We start from the raw sequence: 24,691 nt of genomic DNA, 5'->3' as shown, positions 1-24,691 counted from the left end.
ATTTAACATACTTACTTTTCTCAGCTTGGCAAATAGACCACACACCTGCTAATAATGCCTTTTCCATGTCAAGTTATCCTGACTCTATTCCAACATACATAGCAATTTAAATTATCTACGTGAAAAAGATGATAACCTCTAACCCTATAAAATAATAAATGACAATACACTCTCACTAAAAATAAGACATACCCAATGCATTCAAAACACTTATGCTACGTAATTCCTTTTTTTTTTTTTTCTTTTTTTGAAAATGAATCAAGATGTTCTCGAGGAGGAGGGGGAAAAAAAACCCTGTGAATTACTTTATATTATTTAAATAAACCTTAAATAAACTTTCCCTATATCTCATCTCTACAGAACTGTCACCCCACCACAAAATCACCGTGCATGACAAACTGTGAGGCCAAAATGAAGGAAAGGGTGGAGGAAAGGCATTCTTGTCTCATTTCACAATTTTTGGGAGGCACCAGAATGTGGTACTTTTTGGCCAGTGCGTGTTTACGCTCTACCTTTTTAGGTTGGGAAATCCAAAGGCAACATTTCTTACTTGCAAATGGGTTTCATGGAATGTTCTTCAGAAGTTTGTGATTAATCTTGTTGCGACTTCTAACTCCTTGAAACCTTGAAACCTGACTCATGGGACATATCACCAAATCTGGCGAATCCTCCAGGTAGCTGTGTTAAAATTCTTTGGTAAAAAACTCCCAGACATCATGGTTAAAGGGATAAACGCTTTATGCAAGGGCTGACACTTCTTAGTAAGAATTCCTACCTCCTCTAAAGCCAGTAGGAGCCTGTGTGACCCTGAAAGCCTGTGACTCCCTCCCCACCCCCATGTCACCTGCTTTCCCATCAGACAGAAAAGGGACCTCTGAAGGGCAAAAGAGCAATCTTGTTACTGCATTTCAAAATGTTCTTGTGTTATTCTTAATGTAGGTTCATATTTACAATAGATGATACACTGTTTTAAAAAGGCACATGCTTTCCCACCTTGCAGTTTCAACTTTCCTGAAAGATCACTTACAAATCCTAGGAGGATTATACAGCCACAAAACAGCAGTTCGATATCCTGTCTAAATGTGGGTGCATCTGTGCTGCTAGGCTTCCCATTAAACCCTCTGTTTAGATCATAAATCCAGCTCCACAGCTCTCCTGTAATATCCCAGGGCAGAATCCCCAAGTTTAAGGCTCTATCACATAGTTTTCTTTCCTCCTGATTGGGAACTGCCTTTCCCTTTGCATTTTATTTCTCCTTGAGACTTTTCCTAACCATGTAGTGTTTGATTAAAAAACCCAGTTAGGGGAGGGGGAAGGGTAAGCTGTGACAAAGTGAGAGAGTCGCATGGACATATATACACTACCAAATGTAAAATAGAGAGCTAGTGGGAAGCAGCTGCATAGCACAGGGAGATCAGCTCGATGCTTTGTGACCACCTAGAGGGGCGGGATAGGAGGGGTGGGAGGGAGATGCAAGAGGGAGGAGATATGGGGATATAGGTATATGTATAGCTGATTCACTTTGTTATACAGCAGAAACTAACACACCATTGTAAAGCAATTATACTCCAATAAAGATGTTAAAAAAAAAGTTATTTCCAAGAAGACTCTAAAAACAATTTACAGTAGGCTTGTGTCATCTGACAACCTCCTCGCCCCCACAGATATTTATTTGCAAAAACTGAGATGAGGGATCAAAAGAGAAAGAGCACATCATAGCTCCATATGCCACCAGACCTTGGAAAGGAAAGCCCGTTCAAGACCTGTGCTCCTGAGGAAACTAGAGATGGTATATGAAGATGATCTTAGCATTATATTGGGAGCAGAAGTTGGGAACTTTCATCCTCCTTTTCCTAATCCTGACTCCTTTCCCTAAACACTGGCCGTTTCACTGCAGGCAAGTTACTCCACTCTCTTCTGCTTCAAGATTATGTCAAAGGTATATTTTTGTCAAAACTCATCAAGTTGCACACTTAAGAGCTGTGCATTTTGCTGTATGTAAATAGTACATCCATTAAGGATGGGGAGTGCTTGCTTTGGCAGCACATATACTAAAGTTGGAATATGATACAGAGAAGATTAGCATGGTCCCTGTGCAAGGATGACACGCAAATCCGTGAAGCGTTCTGTATTTTTGGGTGGGAGAGGGTTGGATTAGGAGTTTGGGATTAGTAGACGCAAACAATTATACATGAAATGGATAAACAACAAGGTCCTACTGTACAGCACAGGGAACTAAATTCCATATCCTATAATAAACCATAATGGAAAAGAATATGACAACGAATATATATGTATAACTGAATCACTTTGCTGTACACCAGAAGCTAACACAACGTTGTAATTCAACTCTACTTCAATTAAAAAAAAAAAAACTAAAAAAAAAAAGGGAGAAAAAAGAAATTAGAAGGATGAAAATGCATATAAATATTTAAAAAATAATATCATTATGTAAGGTCCTACAAAGAAATACCAGTCCCAGGCAGTTGTACAAAGGAATCTCACTAGACTTTTAGGAAACATATTCCAATCTATGCAAACTATCCCAGAGAAAGAAATGGGGAGATACCCCAACTCACTTACACAGGCAGTATAACCGTGATACCAAAACGGTATCAGAAAAGGGAATGTATAGACCAAATCCACTCATGGAACAAAACCCACTCAACAAAATAGTAGCATAACCAAGGTCTGTTGTATTTATACCCCCCCCCCCAAGAAAAGAAATTGAAATGATGGAAAATCATCCTTTGGATTCAGTTCCTGTGACCAAATGTCCAACACAGGACACAGTGGCACTGTGAAGCCAGTAGAGAAAAACTCTGAACTTCCGCAGAGAAAAAAACCTGCCTACCTACTTCAATGTAGACGTGAAACCAAGGGCTGAACACTAGTCCCTTCATCGGTTTCGCGAGAGCCGGCGCCTCGGTGAATCAGGGGCCCGGCCCCGAGTCTGGACGCGGATCTTGCAGCAACTTTCTCTATGCTGGGGTGACTGTTCTTCCACTGACAACACTCACCAGAGAGCTTCGTGTCACACCTTTGCTTTTATAATTTTCCACCTTCGGCTAAAAGTACTGCTTTTGGGGTGAGATTCAACCAAAGCATCAGCCCCCAAAGCAACGGGAGCAGCAGCGAATAAGGGCTCTTGCAAGGTGCCCCCGGGCGAGCTGCCTCTTCCGTTTATATCTCCAGCCTCATCGGAAGGCAGCCCTGAGCACTTCGGGTGCGGCCAGGGGGCTGCTTCCAATGCCCTGGCTTCATTTTCACACGACCGCTCCGCCAAAAAGAGAAAACGAACAAAATGACGGCTGTGTCGAGGGTCCCGGTGGCAGCCCCCATCCGGGAAGGGCAGGAAGAACTAGAGGCAGTTTTCACCATCCTTTTCCTGACCTTGGGGATCTTGTCACCATTTACTCGTCGGATGAAGTGATGATGAAAGTAAAGTATGGTTCATTACACGTGCTGATCTGGCAATCGCTGACCTCTTCGACTTGAAAATGATTCTCACCTGCTCCAGCCTGCGACTGCCCCACTGTGTGTGCATGGACACACACACACAAACACACACACACACACAATAACGATATGTCATTTACTAGCTCTGTTTATTGACATACAGGGTTCAGTACAGACTGCCTAGAACTCAGCCTCCAGGCCCTTCGCAAAATTTAGGAACACCACAGAGAGCTTAGGATGGGGTTTTGTTTGTAATCTTGGCGCTGTAACACGAGGAGATTTAAGGTTTGGGACTCAGCAGACCCAGATTCTGCTTTGGCTTTGCCACGTAAAAGCTGGCCCTGGGCACATCTCTTAACCTTTCTAGGCCTCAGTTTCCTCATCTGTAAAATGTGTGGGACACCTTCCTGGCAAGGAGGTTGGGAAGGTCAGAGGAAATGAGAATCAAGAGAGGCTACAGGGAATGATTCAGCCCCACTTGGCCACCATCACCCTTTGCTCTAAACCAGCTTTACTAAAGTGAAAGTAAAGATAGGCCTTGGAACAGAGCTAGCTATGTGGCACTCCAGTTAATTCTCTAAACCGCACTTTGCCCATCTCTAAAATGGGGACAAGACAGCCTCTATCGCCTAGAGATGTGAGGATAAACTAGGACTGTGAAAGCAAAAGCACTCAGCACTGTGAGTTTGATGGGTACCCCAACGTTGTAGCTTCTGTTATTTTTTCCTAGATTCCCAGCAAAAGGGCTTGTTTCCGGCAGACCTCTGTTCATCTCCCCAGCTCCCTGGTCATTCAGGGAGGCCTCTGCACACGGAGCTCCCTTCCCAGCAGCCGCAGACTCCCCAGCTCAGGGCAGCTCTGCGCTTCATCTCCAGATGAAGCGAAAATCTGGTAAATATTACACTTACAAGGTAACAGGTCTGGAATGCTTGGCATGCCAGGCGGAGCACAGTTGCTTCTTGGCATCCAGATACATATAGGCTGCAGCCCAGGGCCAAGCTACATTGGGCTGCTTTGCGCCATTCAAATAAAGATATTAAAATTCCTCCAACTTTATAAACATTTGTACTGTTTGCTAATCGAAGGGGTTAGTTTAAGAAAGTCACCTGAAGAGAACTTGGCATGTGGACTGCTCTCCTCAGTTTAGACCCGAAGGAGCACTGCGTGTATACGTACCGCATAGGTTTCTCATATGTAAATGGTTTCTATATTTTTCGCTAGGTGGACTCTACTTTCAGCGTGCACTGCCTTTCCCCAAACAAACAGGCCTAAGCAGTTTTCATTCCGGAGTTACGCCCTCAACCATTGCACCACGTGGCCGCTTCTGTGTCACGTGATCAGCTCAAACTTCAATCCACGGGAGTGAGTCATGATGACAGCGGCAACTATGGGAGGTGGGGCACCTTGGCTCTTCCACTTACTAGCTATTGATCTTGGGAGTGATTTAATCTATCTCTGTGCCTTGGTTTCCTCCTACGTGAAATGGAAAAAAATAATAATGCCTATCCATTATTGCCAGGATCAAATGAGTCAATATCCCTAAGTACTTAGGAGGGTACCTGGGGTAGAAGAAGTACCACATCAGTGTAAGTAATCAATATTTTTATTATAAATATTATTCTTGTCGTTGTTGTCATTGTTGTTATGGACCAAACACCAAGTGTGAATAAAAGAAGCTAGATACAGATCCTTAGCAAAGGGTAACTGGTTCCCCCAGTAAGTAAAATAAGTGTAGTTAGACATATTTAGGTCCACCTTTCTATTAACTAGAAGCAAGTAGTGGAAAGTGGTAAAATTAGATTATATCACAGCCAGTGACAAACTTTGGCCTTCACTGATTCAGAGGTCAGGACTGAACTTCCCTCGGTTAAGAACACAAAAAGGACACCGTTTTCAACTGGCTTCATCTTACTCTCCAAATATCTAACCTCAGAACTTTTAAATAAAACCTCCTTCCCAAATGGCAACTTTGAGAAAACATACCAAAGCAGACTTTGAGTGGGAACAAAGAAAGGGGCACCATTTTCCTAAGAATAAAGAAAACGGAGCACATTCTCTTGGTTTGCTTTGACAATTAAAGGTGATCGGGAGGCCCGATTTCCCCTGCGGGTGATGGAAGGTCAAGGACTTCCGGGATGACAGCTCGAGTCTGCTGGAAGACACCCTTCTTGCTTCGCTGGCCTGGGAGTGCGCTGCTCCAGCAGGTAACGGCCAAGTCCAAACAGCAATCAGGCGACAGCTCTCTCTGTCCTTTGCACACCTGTCTGGCTCCCACCCTCCTTTCCTCCCCTCCCCTCTGGCCTCCCTGTGCATTCACAACCCCTGCTGCTGCCTCAGGTCACTTGTGCGTAAGAGCAAGAAGGAAAAAAACACTACAAGATACGTAAGGAATTAAATCGAAGGAGGTGATGGCCAGCGTGGGCCTCAAGATTCACTTTACAGAGGATGCAGGAGGAAGCCAGCTGTATCGGTAAGAGAAAGGACAAGACTTTTTACTCAGTCAGGCCTTCTGGAACCTCAGGCCACATCCTCGGGAGACATCTATTCTGTGTACCCATGACCCTGGGCAGAGCTCCTCTCTGGCCACAGCCACCCAAGGCACAGGACAGGACGGGGCTTCCCAGGGGTCAGGAGTGGGGCAGGCCAGACAACAGGAGGGGCGGGCAACCGGCACAAGAGTGGGCCTTTCTGTTCTTTGTACTTGAAGAAGCGTAAGCCTCTCTCAGTCCAGAGTTTGTGGGGGGGGGCGGGGAGGGAGCCGTAGACTGAATGGATCTGTGCTGACTGGGGGTGGGGTGGGTCGGGAGGGAGGTCCTTGTGGCTAACCACATTTTACTGGGCTTTTTTATTGATTGCAGTTGTATTGAGAGAGACATGACTCAGACATACCATATCCGAAGCCACGTAAAGCACTGGGTTCTGATGGAATTTCAATGTATGAAAACGTCAAGAACTGTACTCTGACATATGAAAAGCTTTGCGATCAACACAGACGTCACTTGCTTCTGTCCTTTAACAGCTGAAGGAGATGCTGACTTTCCTGTTTCCCTTTTCATCCTGAGGCTCGGGCTATTCACTGCCCAGGTACACATGTCATTCTATGTACGATGTGGATCGATGTTTTAAAAAGTTGGTTTCGATACCCAGTCACCTTGTCTTTGTGTTACCATTGGCCTTGGCTTGTAAATATCATTCAGCAACTTTTGAATGGTTCTGCTTTGTGTAGGGCAGTGGGTGTATCAAGTTGTCTTCACAAATAGGCTATAAGCTACTTGAGGGTAGGGGTGATGTAAGAACAACAATAAAAAGAGGAAGAACAATGACAAAAGTAACACTACAAGTGTTGAGGGGCATGCCATCTGTCACATAGCCACCATGATTGTCCCATTTTGGTGGAAGCTAAGAAACTGAGGCTCAAAGAGGGCGTGTGCCCTATCCAATGTTACATAACTAGAGATAGGACGTCTCCACTTACACCTATGTTATGTGAGCCCAGTGCCTTCCTCTGCGCTGTGTGTGCTGCCTCTTCTGGGGGGATCTACCCCTACTCTCCTCATTTTTATCCACTCGTGTGATTCAGGCAGCAAGCCCTTGAGGCAGTACATGCTCAGTGAATATTTACTGAATTAAATTGAATAAAACAGTATTTTCCACATCCTTGCTTTCAGGGACAATTCAGGAAGGGATTAAAGTGAAATAACAAGGGAGAGAGATGTACCACTTAGTTGTAGAAATAGTTACTAACACACAGAGTTCTTTTAGGCAGGTTCTGAAAGTTTTGAGCCCTCCTGATAAGACAAAGTATATCATTCTGCCTTACTTACTTTTACCAATGTTTAAATGATATCTTCAGCATTATTTTCCTCTGACAGAAATTGGTACCACTTTTTATTTTTTCTTAGGCTTTAAAAAAATATATCACTTGGGCTTCCCTGGTGGCGCAGTGGTTGAGAGTCCGCCTGCTGATGCAGGGGACACGGGTTCATGCCCCGGTCCGGGAAGATCCCACATGCCATGGAGCGGCTAGGCCTGTGAGCCATGGCCGCTGAGCCTGCGTGTCCGGAGCCTGTGCTCCGCAACGGGAGACGCCACAACAGTGAGAGGCCCGCGTACCGGAAAAAAAAAAAAAAAAAAATATATATATATATATATATATATATATATATATATATATCACTTGCTTTTCTCAATGTATAACTTGATATTAAAAACATGGGTTGGAATTTCTGGTTTTCCTATAGTTCTCAGAATACAAAAGCAAGAAAAAGTCTTCACTGATCACCTTGAAATAAGTGAATGAATGAATGAACGAATAAAAAATATATTCATTCCCTACCACAGGCACGGCATTTTTATGTGTTAATTTCTTTTTTTTTTAAAGTACCATTAAGAAGCATTATTTTTAAAAATCAATTCTCATTTTAGAGAAGAGAAAAATGAGGTTCAGAGAGGGTAACTGACTTGCCCAATATTTCACAGTCAGGATTTTACCCAGGATTCTCCTTTATGCAAAACCTGTATTTTCTTTCTACAGACTAAGTGTCACCCTCAAGAGTCATCTTTGGCTCATGTATGAGTCACTTTCTTGGCTTATCAGTGGTAGGCTGGGATCAAAAAACCAAAGGTCCACATCCTCACAAAGTTGAAAGGAAGGGACCACCGTCTGTTCTAACAAAGCAAAAGAAACAGAGAGGCCCATTATATGAACTCGTCTGTCTAGACAGATGACTAAACCGGGGTCCCCCCCAGGGTTAGACTTAAATTTCCTCTGTTCAGCCTGTTGGATATTTAGCAAAAAAAAAAAAAAAAAAAAAAATGCTTAAGGGCTGTAGTACGAATCCAAGCCCTCCTACACTACCCAGAGAGTAGTTTAAAAGTTGTTTCAGTGCAGCCTGCCTGTGTTAAAGTTTCAAGCAGAAATTGGATTGAAACAAGAAGAACCCTAAAAATACTTGTGCTGTCTGGCTGAGGACCCAAGAACACAGGCCCAACTGTCCCACTATAACTCTAGGGACAGCAGTTCGAACTCACAGAGGGAGCAAGTATTGATCCAGGCGTCCCCGTGGGACCATCCACAACAAGAATGCATCAGATATAGGCTTGGCTTTCATATGGGCTGGCAAGTAGCTTCACTCATGTTCTTTCTGTGCCCCCGGGGACTCTGAATTTTTCCTAACTTATAACATGAAAAATGCTACTGACAGTAAAGAAGAAGTCAGTATCCCTTCATCCAGGCTCAGAGATATAAACAGAGGTTGGTGATAATAAGATGCTTTTAATCCTATTAATATTGCTTTGCTTAGAGTACAAAAACTTTCCCCAGGTGGGAATTAGGAGTTGGCTAACAGACCAAGTGGCCCCATGGAGAAACTGGGAGCAGACCAGTGGACTAAGACATTTTGCTCATTTCCCAATGAGTCCTTAGCGATATGCAAGGTGCTATTTCTCTTGTGGTCCATATTTGCAAAATTCACTCACTCCCACGTTTAACAAATATTTATTGGCTGCCTTGATCTGCAACATTCCTTCATATGTATGAGGACACATACGAAGGCCTGGAACTGGAGACGGAATTTCTAGGGCCTTGGCCTGGAACCATTCTGATCTTTTAATAGGCATTAAAGGATTAATGCAGTAGTCTGAGGAAGAACTCAGATTTACTAGCCAAAAAAAAAAAAAACAGCCAAAAAGCAGTTGTTCCTAGCTAGGGAGAAAAAAAAAAGAAACACACCAGGATTTTACACTGCACGGTCCAGTGATTATCCAGTGTGGACAAGAGAATCACATAAGGATGCACCATATTTCATACACGTTCATATAAGTAGCAACCACTTCGTTCTTCCAACAGGGAACCCAGAGGATAAAGATGAGCTAAACTCAGAAGCCGCTGCCTAATTCCAACACCTGTGTTCAAGCCCGTGGGTTCTGCTGCCTGCTTTGAATTTCCATAGGTTTTCAGGAGAGAAATACTGGATTTAAAAGAAAAAAAGAAAGCATCCAAACATATCATTTTTCCTTTTTCAGAAAAGAATGATCTCTTTAAAATACAGATACATATTATTCTTACTCAGTGAATTCTCCTTTTCTGACACCTCATCCCCTCACCCCAAATATTCTTGTGTATACTTAAGTTTATCGTCTTAGGGGGGCGATTAGTTGGGGCTTTGGAACCAGACAGACCAAGTTCAAGTTCTGGCTCTGCCACTTATTAGCTGTGTGACTGTGGGGAAATTACATGATGTCTGTAAGTCTCGGTTTCCTTATCTGGAAAACTGAGAATAACTGTTTATCCTATAGGGCTAATAGAGAAAGATTAGTGCATTGCCGAACTAAGTATTCAATAACTAATGGCTATCGATAACATTATTATTCATCTTATTATTACTAAAGCCAGAATCCACTCTTTTTATCTATCAATACCCCCAAGCAGGTATACGCCTTTTCTTCATGCAGAAGTTCACTCATATTAGAACATGGATACCTAGACAGAAAATAATAGTAGTAAAAGTTATGTAAGCCCCCAAAACAGAGGTTCTCAAACCTGGCTGCACATTAGAATGCCCTGGGAAGCTTTTTAAAACTAAAGATGCCAGACCCCACCCCAGACCAACTGACTCAGAATTTCTGGAGGCGGACCTCAGCCTGAATGTATGTTAAATATCTCCCAGGTGATTCTCCTGCACAGTGAGGTTGAGAATCCCAGCACTAGAACACCCAAGTAGAGACCACAGCCCTGAAGGTCAACGCTTCCAATAAAGGATCTGAGTGCTTTGATATCTGAAGCCCAAGTTCAAGTCTTTGCCATGGTCCCAGCATACCTGTGGGTGAGCTGGTCTTGGTGCTTCCCCTGTTTAGTTTCTGAAAGCCAGTCTACTCTCTCCCTAACAATAACACTTGAGTAAACCATCCCTGAAGCCACAGTGGCCGCAGTTCCCGCAGGGAGCTGCCCTCCCGCTCTCCTGCCTACACACAATGGACGAGGTAAGTAGCAGCCTTGAGAAAACAAGCAACGCAGACCAGGAAAACAGAGAAGCAGCCCCTGCTGTGAAGGCGAACACATACGAATCAGCTCCGCTTCAGAGCAAAGATACAATCCAACCGAAGATTAGAAAAATGTGGTCTGACCGTTTGGATTTCACAAGGATCCAAAACCAATTTTAAAGTCCAGGCGGTGGACAAAGTTCACATTCAGCAAAACAGCTCCAGTGGTTGCATCACCCACACAACAGGGCGATTCAGAAATACAGATGTCCAGCCAGGGGCAAGACAATGCTTTCATTTTTTTCTGCTCTTTCCCACCGCTGACCCCAAGAGCAGGATGGAAAAGCTCAGCATCTGCTGCTACTAAGAATAGGCTGCGGAGATGGCAACGAACTTGAAAGCACAGAGTTACCCAGCATGCTCAGGGGCGCTCGGAGGGGATGGATGGCTGCCCCTGGCTTGAGAGTGGTACAGAAGATGCCTCAAGCCAGGCAGGGTCATTCTCCGGTTTTCTCACTGGACACAGCAAGAAGGAGCCTGAATCTAAGGCAGCAACCCGATAGGTCACTGGCAGGAGACTAAGGTTCAGGTTAGACAGAATTCTAGGGGACCACATGGTACACGATGTTTAAATCAATTGGCATGGAACTCACACGAGAGAGAGAAGAAACAGGAAAGTCATGGTCCCTCTAGCAAACAGTTAAGCATCTTCAAACTTATAGTCTCATGGAAGCTTAGCCTGGATGCTTACTGTGAAGCACATTTACCAGATATTGCTGGGCATGTGAGGACCACAGTGGCAACCGGAGACCCTAAGGCTAAGGGATCTGAGTACATGCTTTGGAGGTAAGCCTGAGCTTCCCTGACATACATAAATTTCACATAACACATCAGGACTTGCTTCCTAAACCTAGTACTACCTACTGTGCCTCTGACACCAAATAAACTTGTCTCGGTTGGAGGAACAAGTGATACATAAAAATGGAGGACGAGGACATTGATGTCTGTCTTATAAGGCCAACCTACTAATTATTCAGTAAATATCCGTTATAAAGCTCCTCATAATTCAACAGATAAAGCGATAGTGTGGCTCTAGCCAAGCCATACCCACAACACAGGTTTGTTTTTTTTTTTGCGGTACGCGGGCCTCTCACTGTTGTGGCCTCTCCCGTTGCGGAGCACAGACTCCGGACGCGCAGGCCCAGCAGCCATGGCTCACGGGCCCAGCCGCTCCGCGGCATGTGGGATCCTCCCGGACTGGGGCACGAACCCGTGTCCCCTGCATCGGCAGGCGGACTCTCAACCACTGCGCCACCGGGGAAGCCCAACACAGACGGTTTTTAACATGGGTGAAATCTTTGTCTTTCCCCAACTCCTGCACCTACACTGTGGTAGACTGTACCATTTTGGTCAAAATGTGGTCTGTCCCTCTCCCCTGGGCCCACAGCCACATGGACCCTTTCTTGTGCCTCTTCCTCTCCTACTGAAATCAGGCTCGGCCAATGGAATGGGGTGGGGATAACTGTCAAATCTCCTGAGGTCCAGCCAGGAGGTCAGCATGCCCGGGTTACATGCGGCTCCCTCAGCCTGTGTCCTGCAATGAAGATGTCATGGAGCACAACTAAAGCCAACCCACAAATCCACAGTACACGAGTGAGGGACCCATCGTTGTGATATGCCTTCAAGATGAAGAAGAAAAGCTCTAGTGACTTTCAGCTTATAAAATAATGTTCTATTCCAGAGTCCCATTACACAACAGCACATCGTGGTGTAATGGATTTTATACACCATGGGTCCGTTATGTCTCCTGAACGTAACAATTTTGAAGAACAAATACTTGATATAATGATCTTGCCCTGTTCTCCAGCCTCAGTATTTCACAGCGGGTCTCCTGTAGGAATACATCCAATTTCTCAAAGACTACACTGAGTGCTTGTGCTGTCTCATGATTCATCAAGACGGTAGTCATGCGAGCTCACAGAGGAAGCAAACGACATGAAAGGGCAAATCTTCTCCTTCCAGAAAACTGAAGCAGCTTCCTAGGGCTACTGGATGACGGCCAAACGATCACCCCAAAGGCCATCTTTTCAAGCAGCAAATACCACCTTCCCCAAGAAGGCTTCCTTGACACGCACGTTCAGCAATTCTTCCGACCTCTCAGACCCTTACTAATAATCAACCACATGGTGTTAGCTTCTCGGTTTGCTTTGGTTGGTTTGGTCTGCCTGAGCTCCTCAGCAAGTTGTAGCTCTCCTGAAGTCGGGGACTGTGCTCTATGCCTCCATCCAATGGCAACTTCACCCAGCACCTGCACGCGCTATAGACTCGGTAGACATGTCTCATACAGATGGATGAAGGAGTCAAATCGCCATCCCAGTGTAAAGTCTTGCTGTTCAAGACTTAAGCATTAGAGTTCAAAGTCTCATCCAAGAGAAATGCTTTTTGACTGATAAGAGACATAGTCTTACAAATTCCCTGGCTTATGACCCCACTTCAAAGTTTAGGCAAAGGCATGAGGCACAGCTGGACAGGTCCAAAGACCCTTCCAAGCCCAACTTTTCACTTCGCACAGGGAGAGATAGTTTGTCATTCTCCGAGGCCAACCGTGGTCACCTATGAGTTTAGTGCCTTGTGTCCCTGGTCACTGAATCAAGGGTGGCCGTGACTAGGCAGTACAGCAAGTACAGCCTCCAACAGCTGCCATTCTATACTTGTTAGCACACGATGGGAGACCCAAGAGGTTATTTTCATACACAGAAGGGTGCAAAGATAGCCTCTTTCCCGAAAGGAAGGGGGTAGGTTGCCAATAACTCAGGAGTATTCATATAAAACAATAAAAAACAAAACAACAACAACAACAACAAAACCATATTCTACATACGGAACCCGCTTGTAGCTTGCCTATCAAATTGTCTGCTAAAGAAGGAACTCAGCACAAGAGAGGTCTGGTTGTAGTTCTTGGTGCAGTTTCACCTAGAAAATGCAGCTGTGAAGTGCAACTTCACAGTGCAAGTCCAACTCACTGGGCTTCGTGTTCCTCCTTGGTTACCTGCGCACTCTTCTCAATTTAGCCACAGGAACCCCTTGGCTAGAACCACCCTTCTCCCTATTTTATGCAGAGGAAAAGCCACAGACTTGACAGTGGCCTCCAAGGCCCTACCTGACGCATCATCTAATCTCAGCTTCTAGGTTACTTTGGATCATCCTTGAGTGTGGAAGGAACAGTACCCACTGCTCCCTCTGCCAGAAACGCTCTTCTCCACATTGTCTCAGGCTGTCCTACGCCCTCCTTCAAGTCTCTGCTTCCATGTCACCCTCTTAATGAGCGCTTCCACGCCCAGCCTACTTTAAATCGCAACTCACCTCCCCATTCCCCCAACGCTGCTTTTCTCCCCTATCGCATTGATCAAATTCTACCATTCTTATCTCGTCTTTTGAACTAATCGTCTATCTTCTTTCTCCAAAATGTGAAGCTCTCCCAGGGCAAAGTTTTCTGCTGTTTTATTCACTGATGGCATCACTAGTGCCTGGATGGATGTCTATTACATAGCAGACAATGACCGCTGTGGAGTGAGAGACAGTATCGTAAGAATGTCTCGTCTTTACCTCTGTCTTCCCAAGATCTCTGCATGCATTTGACGTTTATCTTACAACTCGATCTATATTTGTCGTGCACGTAGAGACCTTTTAATGGAAGGCTTGCTGGGAAGTAGAATGAATATGACCCGTCATTCTTTTCCTACTTCAATAGAAAAATGCTTTTTTTCCCATTGTTTAAATCTGCAGAGTGATAAGAGTTCTTATAATATTAATATTTTAAACTTCATGTTTTCTAGTGGTTATTAAGCCTGACCAGTATAATCCTAGGGTGGCTATAAAGTAACCACTGTAGTTAGTGCCTCTTCCTCTGGTGCTAGTTGACTGTTACGTTTACCCTTCACCACACAGCAAACAACCTAGTTCTCAAACTGGTAGAAATAACAGAGAAATCACTTGGGGCACAAGGACACTTTCTGGGCATGTTTATAAAAAAAATAAATAACAATTTTTTTTTGGTTTAGTGATACAGACCATGTAGAAGAACTGGCTTCTTCTTTAGTTTGATGGTCAAAAACACTACGTAATATCCACATTGTATGGCTGGAATCAAAATACTTGATGTTTCCAAAACAACATCAAAATAACAGGAGGTCTAGGGTTGCACAAAGAAAATACCAAGTAATTTATCATTAACTTTTTCTTTTTAATATCTGGGTCAGATTTTCACCTGCTCGAATACCTCTGGTTGAAAAAAAAAAAACCACTATTTGGAAAGAGAAAACTGCAGTTACTTGTGGCTGAGTTTGGCTGAGAGAGTAGAGTTTACATTCCATTGTTGGCGGGATCCTTACCCCATGGAATGTCTCAGAGCAGGATTCAGGCCACGAAGAGGTCAGCAGTGCTTTGACCAAACACTACCTCAGCGAATTAAACATTATACATCGACTAAGACATTATAAATTAGGCATCACTTACACATTATACATTAGTTTCGAAACTCCCCTTCCCAATGCACACTTGAACGGAGGCATTCACTCCCGTACATAACATCCCCACTAGGCATCCACCCGCCGTGTCATCACTTGTTTGCACGTGCAGGGCCTCCTCTGTGGTGAATGGTGAGCAGGGGTTGTGTGTGAGAAGTGTAATTAACCACAGATCTACCTTGCTATCTATATGCATCGGGGGACATGGAGAGCACAGGGTGAAAACTCAGCCACGCTGTGGATTCAGGGTCTCACACTTGCAGGACCAGCTGATCAAACAGAGGCCCCACTGGATCTGCATCCTTCAAGCTGAAGGACTTCGAGTAAACAGACCAGCAGAATGAGAGCATCCTCCCCTTAGTGAGGCCTGACTCACCTGTGCTGCCTCTTAAAGGTACAGACTCCTCAGCCCCACCCACCCCAGCGATTCTGACTCCGCAGGCCTGAGATAGGTCAGGGAATCTGCTTTCGATGACCCCTCGGGACACACAAATGCAGGCCACACTTTGAGAAGCCCATCTTTAAATCCGAACCAAGCTAACAAAAAGCATCGCGCTCAGTACATCCTTGAAGAACGAAGCTGCATTTCCCTTCGTGACTTCTAACCCATTTCTTCATAGAGAGACCGTCTCGGCCGCTTATCTTCTGGGTTCTTCTATCTCAGGAGAAAAACCTTCAGGCAGGCTCACCTCATCCTCACCTACATTTCTGGGGAGAGTGAACTTAAAGGGAGAAAAATTACGTAGCAGCCACATGGGCTGTGAGGGGCAAGGACTCTTTCTTCCTCCAGGCGATTTGATGTGAAGCTGATGAAGCATCAGCGCTGCCAGTCCAAGCATGGGTGTCAGGACACATAGTGATAACTACACCCAGGTCAGAGACCGAGGGAGGAAAGCCAGAGGCGCCACCGGCCCCCCGCCCTCCCTGCGGCCACTCCCAACCTCTCCTTGGAATGGAGAGGTGGTTCACACAAGGTGACAGGGATGGCCCTCGAGCCGCTTGGCACGAGCCAGGCTCCACTTAACGAGTGTTCAGAATCACAGTCAGCACGGAGAAATTCACCCTGACCCTGGACGCCTGCCCCTTGGCATCCGCTCACTTACATTTTTACTCAATTACTATTTCTAAGAACAGAGACAAAAAAAAAAAAAAAAATGCAGAGCCCCACTGCTCAGCAGTCTTGAATGGAAGGTCTGGAAGGGTCCGCAGGGTTTCCTCCCAGGAGGGAAGCTGGGTGGGGAGGGAGAGGCTCCCACCTTAGGGAATCTGTGCGTCTCTCTCCCCCATCCTGGCCACACCCTCCGAGACACTCCTGATTTTCCCATACTCAGGAGGGGCAGGGTAGGTTTCTAGTGTTTTTTTCACCAAAGAAATAGGGAAGCTTGTGGGGCGATTAAATGACCGAAAATAACCCCGAGGGAGAAGGCGTGTCTGAGACCAAGAACTAGGGGAGGCCTCTCCACTTGTTTCCTATGGGAAGAAAACATGAAAAGGAAATGAATCCAAAGTGGTAGGTAAGAGAATTATAAAATGAATGGGATGGGATTCCAAAGGGAAAGCAAAAAGAAGGGCAAAAAAATAAAAAATAAAAGAAGTTTGGGGTCCATGTGGTGGAGGGCACCAGGGCCAGACCTGAATTCAGATTTGGGCTCTGCCCTTTTGCGAGGTGATGACCAAGGACAAGGTATTCGCCTCTCCAAGACACAGTTTCCGGTGGGGAAAAATGGGGAGGTCGCACTCGCCCTCCCCACCCAGAATGACGTGCCTTAAATACCAGGGACTTAGGGGGTAGTCAACAAATGTTTTCCTTCTCTCATCCCTTTCCCTTGTCTTTTCCAAAAAGCTGGTGAGACCAAAAAAAGAAAAAAAAATCAGACAATTAACTCCTTGGTTTAGACAGTGAAATAAAATACACATTTAGAGATGGAAAACCAAACATAATCTGCCTCAAAAAAGGGGAACGTTAAAAGCACGGGTCAAGCCATTCACTCTTCCTATTCACATGGCAGCTTCTAGCCACTCTGAGGCCTTCTGTACTAAAATAAATGTATATTCTCAATAGAATCAGTTTTTGTTTTTCTTTCTTTTTTTTTTTTAAGGAAAGCCCAGCTTAGGCCACTGTAAATAAACTATTTCATTTCTTGATTCCTAAGAAGCAAGGTTAGGCATGGTAAAGTTCACGGTAGGATAACCCAGTGAGTCAGACATCTACTGGGGTAATAAAAACATTTCTCTTGTCCTTATTTGGGACCTCCACCTGCATTTAGAATCAATATAATTTATAATTCACGCTTCCTCGGGGCCTCAAAAGTGCAGTGGGAACCAACGCCAGGGCGGCAAGTCCATTTCCTCCCTTCCTGAATGGATCAGGGTACCACCTGGGCCAGAGTTCTTGAGTGTCAGGACCATCTAAGACCTGTTCTGTGCTGTGGTCTCATGGCCCAGCATACAATAAAAGATGGCACTCAATCAAAGCCGGCTAAATGTATTAATGTCCCAAATCAGAAAGGGGTGAGACCTCCGGCTTCGGTGGCCCCCAAGCTAACACGTGGCCCTAGCTCGGAGGAGTCTGCACTTGTTCTGAGGGTCGGGGCGAAGTGGCAAGCTCCCAGGTTCAGTCAACTGAAGCCTTGACCATGACCACCACATTCTCTCATGCAACCCATTAATGGCAACATCAAGGTCACAATGATCAGCACATGTTTCCCACAGGCCTCCCTCTAGAACTTCAAAGGAGAGAAAATCTCCTTCCTCCCTTTCAGTTCAGTACCGGAAACATTAATTGAGCCATTGCTATGGTGCCAGAAACAAGAACATAGATTCAAATAAGATACTCAAAAAGGACCCTTGACATTCCGGCCATACCATTCAACCCTCCAGAGAGTATCCTCCCAGGGGGTCAAGAGATCAATCTGTCAAATCCCTCGTTCACCCCTGGATCACACACATCTCACAGACTCACGATCCATTCTTCCCCATACGGCAATCAAGTCATCATATCACTTCAAAGCATTCATGAGTCTTTCTCATAGAAACGCTGACTACAAAATTGGGGGCACCTGTGTGACTGTCCAGCTACAAGGCTGCACTTCAGAATTCTATTTTGCTTCTGACACGTTCCCCCCAGGAGACAACACACACTAAAGATGGGCCGGCTATCACTACGTCAAACGAGGTATAGAAAGCAGACGAGTGTACTCACCAAGGTACCCACAGAGCACCTGGGGCTGTCTGTAGCACAAGCTGCCCACTGAGCCAGAGGGTGTTGTAACAACTGGGCAGACAGCTAGGAGTTTTAAAAAGCACAGTCATTAGCTATTTGACTGAGGAGAAGCCTTGTACAGAGCTATACAAAGATTCAACGCAGAAGAGGGACTCAATGGACGCACTTATCATTCCCCCAGAAATAGAAGGTCCCCCCTACTCAGGGCCAGGGGACTAGGCCGGAGGGATCTTTGGGGGATTGTGGATTCTCGCCCCAGATCTTTTGGCATCCCTTAACCAGCAGTCAGGTTCCTGAATTCAGCGTTCCCTTTAACACATTCTAGTGCTAAAATAGCAATGTACAATTTATATACGGAAATGGTAAAATAAATACCTTGACTTACATTAAAGATGACTAAGAAAGGCCTTGACCTCTTTGACAAAAGACAGACTCCCTATTAAGAGTAAAACTCTGATTTTCATTTGCTTGGCCTCGATTTCAGTTTTCTTAAAACCACCTGTCATCATTTCTAACCCGCGCATGAAAACTCCTTCTCCAGTGAACAAAAATCCGAGTGTATATTGCTTTGGGGCTGCGTAGCTGCAGTTTAAAAATCTAGGGCTCCTTGGAATGCATTAAAATATCTTCTGTGATAGTTTTGACATCCTGAAATTCTGAACTTTGCTGTTTTAAAAGTCAAGGTAGCAACTAGATCTTGTATATTGCCCATCATATTCTTATAAATGAAAATACACCAAAAAATACCTCCAGCTAAAAACATTGCTGAGTGTTCAAAGGCTATCCTATCTGTGATAGAGTCAATAATAAATATCAGATTTTTGCATGAGAAGAGGTAGGTGGACACCCTGCTCTGTCATTAGTTTCCTGGGAATCTCTGGACAAGTGCCTTGAGGCACCCAAGCCTCTGCTGCTATAAAATGAAACTGACATCATGCTACCCCTGAGGGTTTTTGAAAGACTGAAACGAGATATTTAAAAGAAACTGAGAAATAAAAGGTGCTCAAGGGATGTAATAATATTAGTTATCTAACTTATTTGATAGATTAACCCCTGACGGCCTTCTAGGTCTGCGTGAATATACCTCTTTCCCAGCTCCTTACACCAACTTAAAATCCATGCACCTTCCGTTCACCTAGGGCATGTCTTCTAGAAGTAGCATGGCCACTATTTATACCTGACTTGAAAACTTCTTTGGACAAAAGACAAAGGCTTTGTGGATTCCCTCCCACCCCATATGCACCCCACCCCACCCCCCCCTTTTTTTTTTTTTTGCCAGATTTGTACTTTTATCTCTCAATTTTAAAACAGATAAGGAAGACTTTTTCCATGGCCTGTAACTTACCATCTCCAACATTCAGCCCACTAACAAGATCCCAGGGGCCTATATTCACACTTGGGTGGATTCCACCTTCCAGTCAAAACCCTCTTTAATTGAGATGTGGCATCTGCATGGCCTGAATGGCCTGGACGACGACGGCCCAACACCCAGGTCTTGGTAACACGCTGCTATCATGTTGCCACCATATGCTGTTACCAGCTGACATCTGCTCACACATGTTCTCACCAATAAGTAACCATGTTGTTTATTTTTAGAGCCCTCTCCACAGCCTCACAGAGAGAAAATTCCCTCACATCACCCGTCAGCAAAGACAGGAAGCTACAGACTGGGTATAAACTGTTTGTCACAAGATCAGCAAGGCACACAACGTCTTCTCATTCAGATTTGACCTCTAAAAAGAGATGCTGAAAGTTATCTTCAATAAAAATCTCAAGGAACGGAACCAGAGACAGGCAGGGTACGCAAAGCATCGCTTGCTCAGCAATGCTTTCTCTTCAGACTAGGGCCCTGTGCGTTTCTTGGGGGGATTTCACTCCTTTTCCTGGGAAACAGCACCTTCTTCAGGCCAGTGGGGGTTGTGGTGCCAAACAGGGATGCTTCTATTACCGGAATCCGGATCCCTGAAATCGTCCCAGGTCACCGGGGTCAAACGAAGTCTGTGGGGAAACGAGGCAAGCTAACTGCCATGATTTGTCCTTTCCAACTTGCAGTCCTCAGATATGCACCTTTGGTTTACTCTCTCTCCGCCATCAAGCTACAGTATTAAAATGCTTTCTTTCCTCCCCTTCCTTGTTTGTTTTGTTGGTTGGTTTGTTTTTAAGCAGGGCCAAAGGACAGGCTGCTCTGGTGCTGATACAGTGCCTCTGAAGTTAAGCCCATGAACTGGATGGAGAGATAAATGATGCGAATAGGGATGATTTAGGCCAAAGGAAGTAACTGCTAGTTTTCGTAAAAATCAACTTTCAACATCTATGTGTTTGAAGTGGCACTGCGGTATGCCTAAACTTTTTCAGATCAGTAAGGTTTGGCGTCCATGTGAAATGCTTTTTAAAAGATGAAACCCTATGAAAAATCTGAGATGTGAATAGTCCTAGAGAAATAAAAATTTTTAGAATTACCTGGGCCCTCAGTCATGAATAATGGGGTACTCGTATGGCTCACATAAGTCATAAGAGAAAAAAAGTCCTGGAATTAAAATTTTGCATGGGTCATTTACAAAATAACTAAGAAACAATGAAGCTAACTATAAAAGTGTTGGGACTCATTTTTGCCTGTGATGACACAGCTAAGAAATAAAGCAACAAAACCCAAAGACACAGTGTTTCCAGAGTGAGTTTCTGAACTACCTGCTTGGGAATCACCTGGCCTTCCTGTCAAGAGGCAGTTATCTGGAGCTCACCTTAAAACTACAGGATAATAATCTTGGGAATTCCCTGGCGGCCCAGTGGTTAGGACTCCGTGCTCTCACCGCCGAGGGCCCGGGTTCAATCCCTGGTCGGGGAACTAAGATCCCGCAGCGCAGCGCGGCCAAGAAAAACAAAACAAACAAACAAAAACTACTGAATAATAATCTGGATGGAGGGGAGCAGGCAAAGGTTTGGGAGTCCGCACATAGCACTCCAGGTGATTCTTGTGCTTGGTAAAATTCAAGAAGCACTGGTATAGGCCTTTGTGACTCAGAGGTTAGAAAGGCCTTTTACAAAAAGCTCGTCTGACCTCAAAACAACCCAACCAGGTGGATCACAGAGAAACCGTTCTCTCCTAAGAGTTGCCTGTTCTGAGTAACGGTTTTATGTAGTGTGAATGTAGTGTGAAAGCGCCTCTCAGTCAGAGAGAAAGCCATTCTTTTTTTTTTTTTTTTTTTTTTTTTTTTGCGGTACGCGGGCCTCTCCCGTTGCGGAGCACAGGCTCCGGACGCGCAGGCTCAGCGGCCATGGCTCACGGGCCCAGCCGCTCCGCGGCATGTGGGATCTTCCCGGACCGGGGCACGAACCCGTGTCCCCTGCGTCGGCAGGCGGACTCTCAACCACTGCGCCACCAGGGAAGCCCAGAAAGCCATTCTTAACGCAATGATAGCTTAAGCAGAATTAAATGTCATTAAAAATGCTGCAGTGAACTCCCCATCAAATTAGTCCTGCCCCTCAACCCCTCCCCAGCCCTCCACCCAAACACCCTCCACGCAAACACCATCTCTCTGATAACAGCAACTCCGGAAGTGGGTACTGTCATTTCCTCCCAGCTCTGGATGACAGTGAGTTTTTACTCCACTTAGAGAATTCCCAGCAAATGTTACTGAGAAAGGGCAAACCGTTGATCCCCGGTGTCTAATGACTCGGGGTCAGCTTGGCTCAAGACCCTCTTTCTAGAATCCTGATACAATTGCCAAAGAATGAATGAAATTAGACATGACCTTATACACATAGTTTCATTATTGATGGTGATGTTTTCTGACAGTGGAATTCTTCTGAAATATTTCTCTCTACAAGACAAACCAGCACCTGCCACCTAATTCCATGGAGGAGAAAAGCAAAATTTGAGTAGGTGAAAGAGCGTTCGCTCAGGAGTGGGTTGGTTCACAGATGTGACCAGTGAAATCTACTAACACACTTAACAACCTAAGGCTTGACACTGCGGGGAGGTACGAATGAATGACTAAGTTACTATTCAGATCAAAATGACTATATAATAGACATATCTCAGAGTGAGGACTGCTGCCTTAGAACCTGACGTGACAGCCATAATTCTCCTTTGGTTCTGCCCAGCTACTTCCGGGTAACAGCTCCTACCTCTGTTTCTCTCTCCTTAACTTCCAGAGCCCCAGATGCTAAGGTGTGAACTTGGATGTAGAAACACTTCCCCAACCGAAAACCCTGACAGACCTCCAAGTGGGCAGTTCCTTTACCAAATCATCCATCTTCTACAAAGAAATGTCCTCAGTCTGTGATTTTCCTTTTTTTTTTCTCCTTCTAAAGTCGAATCAGAATAAGTCATCTACCTTTCCCCCGCCCCACCGCCAGCCCCCATTCTGGCCTTTCTCAGCCAGCAACTGAGTTATATGAGTTTATTATAAAGCAAGAAGAAACAACTTCAATGGCATGGTCATTAAGTTGTCAAAGCAAAGTGAAAATGAGATTAGGTCAATGGATAGGGAAATAAATGACCCTATAAGAATGAACCCCCCCAGTGGAAGGAATGACAAAGTGACTGTGTATTCTCTAGAGAGAATAATCCCTGATGAATTTGGTCTAAGAAGTGTTCAATTCCCAATACAGAAATGACTCCAAAACTTAAAAATTAAACTTCCCAGAAAATTCCCATTTATGGGCAATAATATATTTTAGCGCTCTTAGAACACATTAAAAAATATGGTCTTCTCTTTTAGAGAGTGCTTCCCCTGAGATCTGCAAAGACCAGTGGACTTCTGATCGTTTCAATGTCTTTCTCAAAACCAAACTGTGCATTCTCGTTCACAAGCTGAAGTAACAAATAAGGATTCTTACAACAGCCTGAAGTTATGAATGAGCAGTTATTTGTGAACTAGCTTGTCAAGACAGATGTGGTATTTGTCAGTGTGGTGTGGGTTAGATAGCAAAAGCCAAATGAACGGAGCGCCAAGGTCAAAGTCACAACATTTTTCTTTTTCTTCCTTGAGACTGGAAAGATGCTACAGCACTTCCTGAAACAAACATCTCCAAAAAAGCAGCCTTACTCTCCAACAGCTGCCCCATGACTCTCCTTTCAGAAACACCACGTCTCTCCCTCAGGAACGTCCTGCTTCCTAATTACTGACATGGAGGCCACGAGGAAGGCCCGAAGGGAGAGTGACAGTTTCTCTGTGGACAGAGATGTGTGCAACGTGCCAGTGTGAGCGCAAACAGCTGCCTGGGGACGTTGGAAATGCATTTGAACTATTTTCAGAAGGTCTGGGCTTTGTAACATCCAGAAAGCATTTTCCATTTGCTTTAAGTTCCTCAAGTTGTTGTGATTAAAGGAACATCTAAGCCCCACATTTTTGACTTATCAGGCAGAACCAAATCCAAGGGCTCATTTTTGAGAATGAAGGGATGGGGGCTGGTCCACACAGAAGAGCTTTCTGGGCACCAGCAGGCTTTCCCTCCTTGTAACAGATGCTAAATCCAGTAAACTCGATTCCTCTTGCACGGCAACGTCCTCTCATACCAACGGAGTGGTTTTACTCGGTCGCCCCAGGAAAGCCAGGATGCTACCGCACGCAGAGATCATTCTGCTCTGTTAACAGCTACCCTGGGCGTAGTACGGCCTCTCCTCTCTGACATCACCTCCTAAGTTTTCATTTCCTCCTCAAACCCTTTGTGGTGACTCCTCCACTACCCTCTCCCCTTCCTCCCATCCATCCTCCTCTGGGAGACTTCTACCCCCTAATGGCATTTTGCTGCTAAAGTCTGCTTTTAAATGAGTCGCCTGACAGCGAAGAAACTGCTGTGGCTGGTGCCTGGTCATGGAGATGCAGGGAGGTCCAAACGTCCTGGCTTCCTTCTTAACAGAGCCTCTCCCCAGGGGAGCGGGTGAGACAGGGGGCCGGGGAGGAGGGGCCGCGCCAGCCCAGAGGCACATTGCCCACAAGTCCCTTCTGCATGTTAGCCTTTTCTGAGCAATACCCTCCCCCTATCCTTTGTTGGATTTCAACCTTTAAGGCCCAGAAAGATAAAGAGGTGAGTGCTATGTGACTCATACGTGTACTCAGAGAGATCCGTTAAAAATAACTTTAAACATTTTTTTCCTAGAAATGTAAAGCCCCTTTGAAACAACTGGTAACATCTTGAGATGTCAAAAAAAAAAAAATCAAAACTGGATATTAATGCGCTGAGCGTGCACAGTAAGACACTCCAGCTGGGAGGAATCCATGATGTGGACCTTCTGGTGCCAGAGGTGGCGATTACCAGTCGCAGGCTCTTAAAGTTTACTAAATAGAAACGTTTTCCGAGGGCAGATATCATGTTCCCACTTAATTTTATTTTCGATGTGCTTCTAGGACACAGCACTCTGCTACATGCACATGGACTGCTATTCTCCCAATCCACAAATATTTATGCGACTTCACTGATTTTACATATTTTTCATATTTTCATACCTTTAAAATCCTGATGCCCTCTTAGAATCAATGGCACGTTACAATTACTG

At 44.9% G+C, this 24,691-nt stretch overlaps 1 protein-coding gene and 1 non-coding gene across 3 annotated transcripts in view; one reads left to right on the top strand and one right to left on the bottom strand.

The window, feature by feature from the left end:
- The window catches only part of TGFB2 (transforming growth factor beta 2), an 83,955-nt gene that overhangs the window by 49,174 nt on the left and 10,090 nt on the right, over positions 1–24,691 (bottom strand). The gene's annotated exons all lie outside the window — the stretch shown is intronic.
- On the top strand, positions 2,028–2,136 carry LOC132516507 (U6 spliceosomal RNA). The gene has a single exon (XR_009539341.1). It is a non-coding gene; the product is annotated as a U6 spliceosomal RNA (small nuclear RNA).

This window comes from Lagenorhynchus albirostris, chromosome 2 (genome assembly GCF_949774975.1).
Source record: "Lagenorhynchus albirostris chromosome 2, mLagAlb1.1, whole genome shotgun sequence".
Lineage (NCBI taxonomy): Eukaryota > Metazoa > Chordata > Mammalia > Artiodactyla > Delphinidae > Lagenorhynchus > Lagenorhynchus albirostris.
The sequence above is the reverse complement of the archived record's forward strand: the minus strand, read 5'-3'. Positions and strand labels throughout refer to the sequence as shown.